The 7,568-nt window shown below is 47.9% G+C and overlaps 2 non-coding genes and 1 pseudogene across 3 annotated transcripts; all 3 read right to left on the bottom strand.

The window, feature by feature from the left end:
* Positions 1 to 5,571: 5,571 nt before the first annotated feature.
* On the bottom strand, positions 5,572 to 5,687 carry LOC311369990 (U2 spliceosomal RNA; annotated as a pseudogene). Its single transcript has one exon.
* Positions 5,688 to 6,634: 947 nt separating this feature from the next.
* Positions 6,635 to 6,753, bottom strand: LOC311370106 (5S ribosomal RNA). The gene has a single exon (XR_014640434.1). It is a non-coding gene; the product is annotated as a 5S ribosomal RNA (ribosomal RNA).
* A 268-nt stretch (positions 6,754 to 7,021) lies between these two features.
* On the bottom strand, positions 7,022 to 7,186 carry LOC311370206 (U1 spliceosomal RNA). The gene has a single exon (XR_014640532.1). It is a non-coding gene; the product is annotated as a U1 spliceosomal RNA (small nuclear RNA).
* Positions 7,187 to 7,568: the final 382 nt, after the last annotated feature.

Here is a 7,568-nt window from a genome sequence, read left to right as displayed (position 1 = left end):
CTTTGTTTTTCTCCTGTTTTTCACCTAGGGAGTCAGTGAGAATCCTGTAAACTTTGTTTTCTTTGGTTTTTCGGTTAGGTAAGTTAGTTTTGGGTTAGATTGTTTTTGTTTGTTGTTTTGGCTATGCTCACCCCGAGGCTCCATCATCACTTGAATAAATTACCTTCTGCTAGACTGCAGCCCTGTGTGCCTGGTCGTCCTTGGGAGTGGGGAAAAGAGGGGAGCACCATTTGTTGTGTCCGGTTCCCCTAGGCCGGTCATAACATAATTGGGGGCTCGTCCATCTTTCTTTTGTCGTGTCTGGTGAATTAGTGACATAGTTCTCTCATGTTGTCTCTGCTGGTCTGTTGGTAGTTGTTTTTTTTTTGTTGGTACGGAAGGAATGGAGTTCAAATTAGAAGAGTTTGTGGCTAATCCGACTGTAGACGTATTAAGAAAATGTAAAAGGGCTGAGTTGTGCCTTATCGCCAATTTATGGGATGTGCATGTATCTTCTGGCACGAAGAAAGAAGAGTTATATGAGCTGCTCTTTGCAGAGTTGAGTGAAAGGGGATGGATGGGTGAGCCAGCTCCCACGGTTGGGGTTGAGCAGAGTAATCTGGCTGGTGTTCCTGCCCCACTCCTGACCTCCCCTACTGGCATGAATGCAGAGGAGCTGAGGCTCACCCTGCGTATAAAGGAGGTGGAGGTTAGACAGCGGGAGTTGGAGGTGGAAACCATGCACCTTAAAGTAAGGGCTCTGGAGTTAGAGCGGGGAGCTTCTGTAGCTGCAAGTCCGTTACCCAGGCAGACATCCACGCCCAGTCCTCACGATGGCTTTGATGTGAGCAGGCATATTGCGTTAGTGCCTCCTTTCAGGGAATCTGAGGTGGATTCATTTTTTAGTGCATTTGAGCGCATCGCTACTACTCTACATTGGCCGAAGAGTGTGTGGCCTCTTCTACTACAGTGTAAGTTAGTTGGGAAAGCACAGGAAGTGTGCAACTCTCTGTCCATTGAGGACAGCCTTGAGTATGACACCGTTAAAGCCACTGTCCTTCGAGCTTATGAACTAGTGCCAGAAGCATACAGGCAAAAATTTAGGAATTGTGGAAAAACTGCCAATCAGACATATGTGGAGTTTGCACGGGAGAAGAGCATTCTATTTGATAAATGGTGCCAGGCCAGTAAGGTAGTAACTTTTGATAATTTGCGAGAACTCATTGTGCTGGAGGAATTTAAAAACAGACTTCCCGAGAGAATTGTCATTTACCTCAGTGAGCAAAAAGTTACCCGTGTCACGGAGGCTGCGGTACTCGCTGATGAATTTTTGTTGACGCACAAGAGTGTTTTTTCTCCCCTGGTGTGCCATGATTTAGTCCCCATTGGCCGGAGCCCTAGATCACCCAAGAGTTCCTATCGTAACCCCACTGCTGCTACTGGTGACACTGAGGAACGAGTCTGCTTCTATTGCCATGAGCAGGGTCACCTCATCGCCGTCTGTCCCACTCTTAGGAGAAAAGAACAAGTTAAGAATGTTAACACACCGTTCCCAATCGGTTTCATACACACTAAACCACATCACCAGCAAACTGTGGATGCGGTTGATGAAATTGACGAGGATTTCAAACCATTTGTTACACAAGGTTCTGTTTTCCTTGAGGGTGTGGATAAGCCAGTTCCAATCACTATCCTGCGGGATACCGGGGCGAAACAGTCTCTCGTATGTGAAGGTGTTCTCCCCTTTTCAGCTCAGTCTTACTCTGGTTCTGACATTTTAGCATGGGGTGTGGAGCTAAGTGCTGTACTTGCCCCATTGCATTTCATTCAGTTAACCTCTAGGATTGTGTCAGGCAAATTCAAAATCGCTGTGAGACCCCAGTTGCCAATAGCTGGTATTGATCTGATCCTCGGAAATGATCTGGCCGGTGGTAAAGTTTTCCCGTCTCCAGAGGTAATTGGAAACCCAATCGCAGATTTGTTTGTTTCCGGTTCTGTTACGCCCGGTTCACCTCCTTTGTTTCCTGTGTGTGCTGTAACCCGTGCTCAGGCCCGGAAACTTGGAGACTTGGTGGATCTCAGTGACTCCTTTATGACTACCTCTGTTTCCACAGGCTCTCTCTTAGACGTTAAAGAGAAGGTTGTGGTGGAACTTCAGCCTGATGTTGAACCGCTGACTCTTTTAGTAGACAGGGGACAGTTAATCACTGCACAGAAAACTGATGCCACTTTGTCTCCTTGTTTTTCTCTGGTAACAGATCCAAAATGTCATAAGTCTGGGTCCTACCTGGTAGATGATGAGGTTCTGATGCGCCGCTGGAGTCCTCGTTCTGGTTCAGCCTATGGGACTGTGACTCAGGTGGTAGTGCCACAGCAGTTTCGTCCCCAGGTGCTAGGTTTGGCTCATGACCATAGCATGTCCGGTCATTTAGGTATTAGAAAAACCTACAGCCGTATCCTCCGTTATTTCTTTTGGCCTGGACTTAAGTCAGATGTTGTGAGATTTTGCCGGTCATGCCACACCTGTCAGGTCGCAGGTAAGCCAAATCAAGTGATCCCTGTAGCTCCATTAAAACCAATCCCTGCCATTGGAGAGCCATTTGAACATGTTATTGTAGATTGTGTGGGTCCGTTGCCGAAAACCAAGTCTGGGAATCAGTACATTCTCACTGTGATGTGTGCGGCGACCCGTTACCCTGAGGCTGTCCCGTTGCGTTCCCTAAAAGCGCGTGCCATTGTAAAAGCGCTTGTCAAGTTTTTTTCCACATTTGGCCTTCCAAGGCGCGTTCAGAGTGACCAAGGATCCAATTTTATGTCCAGGGTTTTCGCCCAGGTCATGTCAGAGCTAAATGTGAAACACCACACTTCCAGCGCTTATCATCCCGAGAGTCAGGGTGCGTTAGAGAGATTCCACCAAACTCTGAAAAGTATGCTTCGCAAATATTGTACTGAGACAAACCGTGAGTGGGATGAGGGTTTGCCCCTGTTGTTGTTCGCCGTAAGGGAAACGTTACAGGAGTCGTTAGGTTTCAGTCCAGCCGATTTGGTGTTTGGCCACACCGTGCGCGGCCCTCTACGCCTGTTGCGAGAGAAATTTCTCTCAAACACTGGTTCGATTGAAAACATGCTGGACTACGTTAGCTCCTTCAGGGAGAGACTGCATCACGCTTGTGATTTGGCCCGTGATTCACTCTCCACTGCTCAGTCCAAAATGAAGACACATTTTGACAAAAAGTCTGTCGCGCGGACCTTCACGCCTGGTGACCGCGTATTAGTTCTCCTACCTCTTGTGGGTCCTAGTCTACAGGCAAAGTTTTGCGGGCCGTATGAGGTTGACCGTAAACTCAGCGAGACCGACTATGTAATCCACACTCCCGATCGCAGGAAAAAAACTCGCGTGTGTCACATCAACATGCTGAAGACGTATGTTGGCCGTGAGAGTGCTTCACCTCCCATAGTTGCGCCTATTGCCACCGTTTCGGTTGCACAGCCCGCATATGATCCCAGTGATGACGGGCTGAATGACAGACGCAGCTCCTCTTCATGTGCGCGCCTCAGAAATTCAGAAATCCTGTCAAATCTGGATGCCCATTTGGCGCACCTGCCTGACTCTGCCAGGGCTGATATTGACAGGCTTGTGCAAAATCATCCGACCCTCTTCGGAGACATCCCCACTCAAACTAATGTGCTATGTCACGATATTGACGTGGGTGATCATTCCCCAATAAAACAGCATGCCTATAGAGCACATCCGTCAAAACGTGCCATAATGCAACAGGAGGCAACCTATCTCGTTGAAAATGGTTTTGCTGTGCCGAGTACTAGCCCATGGAGCTCTCCTTCGCTTCTGGTTCCTAAATCGGACCAGACCCCGCGGTTCTGTAATGATTATCGCAAGGTAAATAGCATTACTAAACCGGACTCTTTTCCACTTCCTCGCATGGATGACTGTGTCGATCGGGTGGGTTCAGCCAAATATGTCACGAAGCTTGATCTCCTAAAAGGATACTGGCAGGTTCCCCTGACCCCACGCGCCTCTGAGATAAGTGCATTCGTCACTCCGGACAATTTTTTACAATACACAGTTATGCCATTCGGTCTGAGAAACGCCCCAGCCACTTTCCAGAGGCTCATGAACACAGTTCTTCGCGGGGTGAGGAACTGTGAGGTTTACTTGGATGATATTGTGGCCTATTCCTCCCACTGGAATGAACATGTGAAAACCCTTTCTGAGATTTTCGAACGTTTGTGTAAGGCTTCCCTAACCCTGAATCTGGCCAAGTGTGAGTTTGGGAAGGCTGTTGTTACCTATTTAGGTAAGATCGTGGGACAAGGTCGTGTCTGTCCTGTGACTGCGAAGGTGCAGGCCATCATCGATTTCCCAGCTCCCCAAACGCGCCGTGAGCTCCGCCGTTTCCTGGGGATGACTGGATATTATCGTGGATTTTGTAAGAACTTTTCAGATGTAGTGGCTTCACTCACAGGCTTGGCAAGCCCCAAAGTTCCTTTCCAGTGGTCAGAGAAGTGTCAGTTTGCTTTTGAGGCCGCAAAAGCTCTTCTCTGTAGTGCGCCTGTACTCGCTGCCCCCGATTTTGTGCGTCCCTTTAAGCTGGAGGTGGACGCCAGTGCGCTTGGCGTCGGTGCGGTGCTTCTGCAGGAAGATGAGCGTGGTATCGACCATCCAGTCTGCTATTTTTCTAAAAAACTCAAAAGGCACCAGCTCCATTACAGCACTATCGAAAAAGAGGCGTTGGCCTTGCTACTGGCGTTACAACACTTTGAGGTGTACCTTGGGTCTAACCCTGAGCCAACCGTCGTTTTCTCTGATCACAATCCGCTCGTGTTCTTAACTAGAATGCAGAATAGCAATCATCGCCTCATGCGCTGGTCCTTGCTGCTGCAGGACTTTAATATTGACATTCGCTACAAGAAAGGCTTAGACAATATCATGGCCGATGCACTGTCTAGATCTTAATGGGACAAACATTTCCTGTAGAGGAGGAAATGTTTGTTCTTAGGTGGGGGGGTGTTATGACCCAGGGTCATATGTTGAATTTTTTCAGTGTTGTATGGAATTCGTCTGTGCTATGCTTCCTCCCGGCCTGAGGGTGGTGTTACCACCCTTAGGCTCTCTTCCTCTCCAGGTGCTGCTCCTCCCGGCCTGAGGGTGGGGCTACCACCATTGGTGTGTCTCCAGGTGCTGGCTGTCGATTGGTGCAGAGGCTGGAGGAGCTACTATAAATGGCCGCCGCTAAAGACAATCCGCCTCCTTCTCTTGACCCTGCTCCCAACTGCACCAGGCTTTATCATGTGGCATTGTATTGTATTGTATTGTGTTAAAACTTTAAGCAGTCCAGGTAAACATAGGGGTGAGTAGCTTGTTTGGTTTATCTTTGTTTTTCTCCTGTTTTTCACCTAGGGAGTCAGTGAGAATCCTGTAAACTTTGTTTTCTTTGGTTTTTCGGTTAGGTAAGTTAGTTTTGGGTTAGATTGTTTTTGTTTGTTGTTTTGGCTATGCTCACCCCGAGGCTCCATCATCACTTGAATAAATTACCTTCTGCTAGACTGCAGCCCTGTGTGCCTGGTCGTCCTTGGGAGTGGGGAAAAGAGGGGAGCACCATTTGTTGTGTCCGGTTCCCCTAGGCCGGTCATAACACTGATAAGAACAGATACTACACTTGATCTTAGCCAAAAGGTCGAGAAGCGATACCCACACATGGTCAGGCCTAGAGGCCACCTTCCCAGACACGACGCTCTGCTTGGCGGTTTAACAGCGAGAACAGCCTCAGCCTATACAAATTCAAAAGGACCACTAGGCGTCCACCACACATAGCGTGTTGTCAAGACTATATTTATCCTGAAAAACTAAACGAGTTTATTTATCATTTGTGCTAACGCAGCTTCTCTTGGGATTATCTGGTTCATTCAGAAAAATACAGCATCGTTTTTATTTGCCATCAAAACGTATCCCATAATTCTGAGATACATAAGTCGTTGATTCAGAAAAGCATGCAGTGAATGCATTACGCTGCCCCAATAAACTCACACTGGCGCGTCTGAATAAACCGGTGACCAAGAACGCTCTCCTCATTATGCCGTCACAAACCCAGGCAGCCTTACCAACAGAACTCACATGCAATATAAGCAGGACAGAGCCAGATTCTGCTCAGTTCTTCTCGGACCTCATGAGCGACAGGTAGGCAAATATCCTCAGATAGCGCAATTATTATCCGATTGAATAGTTTTTGATATTTCACTATCCTCTAAGTTATAATATCAGGTATCTTGTTCTGTTGTGTGTGTGTGTGTGTGTGTGTGTGTGTGTGTGTGTGTGTGTGTGTGTGTGTGTGTGTGTGTGTGTGTGTGTGTGTGTGTGTGTGTGTGTGTGTGTGTGTGTGTGTGTGTGTGTGTGTGTGTGTGTGCGTGCGCGTGTGTGTGTGTGCGCGCCTGAAGGTTGTCGAAATGTAGAGCTCTCGTCGCAGCTCTCTGGGGCTCCCTGCTGGCAGTCTCACTATACTGTCCGCATGTTTCACAAAAAGATTTTGGAGAGACGTTGTCAGTGTCTGTATGTTGCTTCAATTCTCCCAAACAGTTGGCGGTAAAGATCCGGCCACGGTAAACAATTGCAGGCAAAAAGCTCGAGATGAAAAGAAAAAGCTTACAGCACCTGGTATTCCCAGGCGGTCTCCCATCCAAGTACTAACCAGGCCCGACCCTGCTTAGCTTCCGAGATCAGACGAGATCGGGCGTGTTCAGGGTGGTATGGCCGTAAGCAATTCTACCCGTCGCCAAACACGCTTTTATACGCAGGAGCACATTAGGAGTGGGCCAGGGGTCGCACTTGTACAGAAACAATGATTAGTTATACCACAATGAATAGATGTATGAAGGAATACGTTATTCCAGACTCAAAGCTCCGTATAAAAACGCAAGGCAATGCACTGCGTATGCGTTTGTGTAAACGTTTGAAGAAACGTAGCGCTCCAACACCTGGGGTGCGATGCAGGCATTCGTAGCTGTTTTTTCTTTAGAACAACATAATCAGGGGAGAGCGCGAACGCAGTCCCCCACTACCAGAAATTATGCAATCGAGATTCCCACATTTGGGGAATTCGCACGGGTCAGCAACAGCCTCAGTGCAATGGCTGAGCCTCGCTATGGGTGAACCACCTTCTTGATCATGGTATCTCCCTTGCCAGGTAAGTATGAGTTGTGAGCGTTCAGGGTGGCTACACGTTGCCCACGCGTGCTCCCGTGGGGGACGGTTGCAAAGCATTCAGCAAAGGGACGAGATACACTGGAACACAAAGTGTTGGCAACATTCCTGCACGTCTAGACTGTATAGACACTGTAGACCACCGATCACACGTTTTTAACTTGCATCTGAAATCAGCGTGGGTGGAAGCAAAACGACAGCAAACCTGGAGATCAGAGTTATTTGAACACTACTATGTATTATTGTTTATATAAATATATACATAGCCTATAACAGAATCCCGTTGGAATAAATGTTCATGGTGCGTTTTCATACGCACGTTTAAACTGTAAATGATCCATGTCACTTTGTTGTCTCAAACGCGGACGGGTGT

The sequence above is a fragment of the Micromesistius poutassou genome (assembly GCF_964030765.1).
Source record: "Micromesistius poutassou genome assembly, chromosome: 24".
Taxonomy (NCBI): domain Eukaryota; kingdom Metazoa; phylum Chordata; class Actinopteri; order Gadiformes; family Gadidae; genus Micromesistius; species Micromesistius poutassou.
The sequence above is the reverse complement of the archived record's forward strand: the minus strand, read 5'-3'. Positions and strand labels throughout refer to the sequence as shown.